The sequence below is a fragment of the Rhyacophila brunnea genome, unplaced genomic scaffold, assembly GCF_057557595.1.
Source record: "Rhyacophila brunnea isolate RB1 unplaced genomic scaffold, BYU_Rbru_1.0 scaffold_306, whole genome shotgun sequence".
NCBI lineage: Eukaryota > Metazoa > Arthropoda > Insecta > Trichoptera > Rhyacophilidae > Rhyacophila > Rhyacophila brunnea.
Window position 1 is genome coordinate 37,501 of NW_028232972.1, and position 3,929 is coordinate 41,429.

Sequence of the window (3,929 nt, forward strand, 5' to 3'; positions counted from 1 at the left end):
GGCCCACGAGGAGCTTCCGCGCGCCAGTCCGAAGACCTCACCAAATCATCCATCGGTAGTAGCGACGGGCGGTGTGTACAAAGGGCAGGGACGCAATCAACGCGAGCTGGTGACTCGCTTTTACTAGGAATTCCTCGTTCATGGGGGAGAATTGCAAACCCCAATCCCTATCACGAAGGGGTTTCATCGGGTTACCCGGGCCGTTAAGCCAAGGAGGACACGCTGATCCCTTCAGTGTAGCGCGCGTGCGGCCCAGGACATCTAAGGGCATCACAGACCTGCTATTGCTCAATCTCGTGCGGCTATATATACCGCCGGTCCCTCTAAGAAGATTTTCATTGTACGCCGGTAGTGAAGACCGCGACGCGCCCGCGCCTCCGACGCAGAACGCCAAAGGACACGGACGCGCGCGGACCCTCGTGATACCGGTTGTACGTCTATTTAATAGGCTAGAGTTACGTTCGTTACCGGAATTAACCTGACAAATCGCTCCACCAACTAAGAGCGGCCATGCACCACCACCCACCGAATCGAGAAAGAGCTGTTAATCCGTCAATCCTTCCAGTGTCCGGGCCTGGTGAGTTTTCCCGTGTTGAGTCGAATTAAGCCGCAGGCTCCACTCCTGGTGGTGCCCTTCCGTCAATTCCTTTAAGTTTCAGCTTTGCAACCATACTCCCCCCGGAGCCCGAAAGCTTTGGTTTCCCGGGAGCTGCCCACCGGGTTAAAATAATGAAACTTCGGCGGATCGCTGGCTGGCATCATTTATGGTTAGAACTACAGCGGTATCTAATCGCCTTCGAACCTCTAACTTTCGTTCTTGATTAATGAAAACACCTTTGGCAAATGCTTTCGCTTTAGTCCGTCTTGCGACGATCCAAGAATTTCACCTCTAACGTCGCAATACGAATGCCCCCAGTTGTCCCTATTAATCATTACCTCTGGTATCAGAAAGCCAACAAAACAGAACCGAGGTCCTATTCTATTATTCCATGCGTACAATATTCAGGCAAAACTTAGCCCGCTTTGAGCACTCTAATTTGTTCAAAGTAAACAGCCGCGACGGCCCGCCTCGGCGAACGGCCGACCTTGCGGCCGACCGACGCCGGATGGCGAAGGACGCACCGGCGAGAAGCCCCGCAGACGTGCCTGTCGTACCGCAGTCGGTAGACCGACACCGCAGGACACAATTTCAACTACGAGCTTTTTAACCGCAACAACTTTAGTATATGCTATTGGAGCTGGAATTACCGCGGCTGCTGGCACCAGACTTGCCCTCCAATGGATCCTCGTTAAAGGATTTAAAGTGTAATCATTCCGATCACGAGGCCTCGGACGAGTCCCGTATCGTTATTTTTCGTCACTACCTCCCCGTGCCGGGAGTGGGTAATTTGCGCGCCTGCTGCCTTCCGTGGATGTGGTAGCCGTTTCTCAGGCTCCCTCTCCGGAATCGAACCCTGATTCCCCGTTACCCGTGACAACCATGGTAGTCGCATAAACTACCATCGACAGTTGATAAGGCAGACATTTGAAAGATGCGTCGCCGGTGCTAGACCGTGCGATCAGCTCAAAGTTATCTAGAGTCATCTCGAAGAGCGACGGACGACGCGAGCGCCGACCGCCGATTGGTTTTTGATCTAATAAAAGCATTCCTCACGTTCCCGTTCAGAATTACGTTTGCATGTATTAGCTCTAGAATTGCCACAGTTATCCAAGTAACTGTGTACGATCTAAGGAACCAAAACTGATATATTGAGCCATTCGCGGTTTCACCTTAATTAGGCTCATACTGAGACTTGCATGGCTTAGTCTTTGAGACAAGCATATGATTACTGGCAGGATCAACCAGGGAGCTGCTCTGCGAGGCCGCGGGCGCGCGCGCACTGGGCGCGCCGACACCCGCGATCCACACGTCACACGCGAACGCGCACCGGAGTCACCCGGCGGGCGACGCTGGCTCTCTCTTTCGATTTTTAACGTGCCGACGCACGAGATACAACGGATTGTATGCATACATACGCACAGAGCACGAGATCGTGCTCCGCGTTTCTCAATTTCCCATCGTAAAACGTGCACACCGAAAACGCACGCCGTCGGCGCGGTAAACGGAGCGACGGAGGCTGAAACGCCGTCCGCCGTCACTCGACAGGATGATTCTGCTAGCGCGGAACTCCAGAGTGATGCGATCGCATAGGCCGCGGCGACGAAATATAATCGCACGCCGGGTGAGTGTCTCGTCTCGCAAATGTACCGCCGACGCGGCCGAATGGCCGCCGCAGTTTGCGAACGCCGTGAAGGAAGTCTTGTCAAAGACGACAACCCACTGCTATACGATGGATGAGGGGAGAGACCCAGACGACAACAACAACGAATACGGACACGGCAATGTTGGGTAGCGCAATAATCCGTCGCCATTATTTTATCGTACAGTTCTCTCCTGCGTACATTTTCCCTCACACATTATAGTGTAAACGCGGCGCACTACCGGCCGCGTAACCGAAATAACACTACAAAAGGCGAAGGTGACGATTCTCTTTAGGTTTAATCTTTCATTTGAAATTTCGAATTGCGAATTGCGAATATATATTTTGGTAATTTGGATAATTTTTTTTTTTTAATTTCAATTTTTTTTTTTTTTTTTTTTTTTTTCATCCATCATTATGAATGATATAAAACCATTGAAATAAATATCATTATGAGAACGTTATATTACGCTCGCCACCGAACGGTCGAGGGTGGGCTGAAATGCCGATACGACGCAAATATAGCTTGCCAGGCGGACGCGGTCTCGTACTTCGTCTCGTACGGTCTCGTCTCGGTCTCGTACTTCGTTCGCAAACCGTCAAGAGTGCCAAACAAAATGTAGCATAGCATTGATAAAGCGCCGCACTACCGACCGCGTGACCGAAATATCACTACAAAAGGCGAAATTGACGATTCTCTTTAGGTTTAATCTTTCATTTGAAATTTCAAATTGCGAATTGCGAATATATATTTTGGTAATTTGTTTGGTTAAATTTTTTTTTTTAAATTTCTAATTTTTTTTTCCATCATGATAAGATATGATGTATGAAAAAAAAAATTAGGTTATATTATGTTAGGTTAGGTTAGGTTAGGTTAGGTTAGGTTAGGTTAGTTTAGGTTAGATTAGGTTAGTTGAGGTTAGGTTAGTTTTTGTTTAGGTTAGGTTAGGTAAGGTTAGATTAGGTAAGGTTAGGTTAGGTTTAGCTTAGGTTAGGTTGTGTTAGGTAAGGTAAGGTTATGTTAGGTTATGTTAGGTTAGGTTAGGTGAGGTGAGGTTAGGTCAGGTTAGCGAAAGAACGTAGTCGACGAGAGCGCCGCTTTAAGCGAGCCATGGGCCCTCCTGGCTAGCTAAATCTGCGTCCCGCCGGCATCGTCTACTTGACATGCCGGAGGGACGCAGATTTAGCTAGCCAGGAGGGCCCATGTCTCGCTAAAAGCTGCGCTCTCGTCGACTACGTCCGTTCGCTGACCTGACCTAACCTCACCTCACCTAACCTAACCTAACATAACCTAACATAACCTTACCTAACCTAACACAACCTAACCTAAACTAAACCTAACCTAACCTTACCTAATCTAACCTTACCTAACCTTACCTAAACAAAAACTAACCTAACCTAACCTAAACAAAAACTAACCTAACCTAACTTAAACTAACCTAACCTAACCTAAACTAACCTAAACAAAAACTAACCTAACCTAAGCAAAAACTAACCTAAACAAAAACAAACCTAACCTAAACAAAAACTAACCTAACCTATCCTAAACAAAAACTAACCTAACCTAACCTAATCATACCTAACGTGACCTAACCTAACCTAAACTAACCAATTTTTTTTTTCATACATCATTTATTATTATGATGAATACCATAAAAAAATATCAATATCATATCGTTATAGGGCATA

The 3,929-nt window shown here is 47.5% G+C and overlaps 1 non-coding gene across 1 annotated transcript in view; it reads right to left on the reverse strand.

Moving 5' to 3' along the window:
* Positions 1-1,849, reverse strand: part of LOC147067705 (small subunit ribosomal RNA) — a 1,944-nt gene extending 95 nt beyond the window's left edge. Inside the window, exon 1 of the ribosomal RNA XR_015071419.1 lies at positions 1-1,849. This exon is cut by the window's left edge and continues 95 nt beyond it. This is a non-coding gene — a ribosomal RNA (small subunit ribosomal RNA).
* Positions 1,850-3,929: the final 2,080 nt, after the last annotated feature.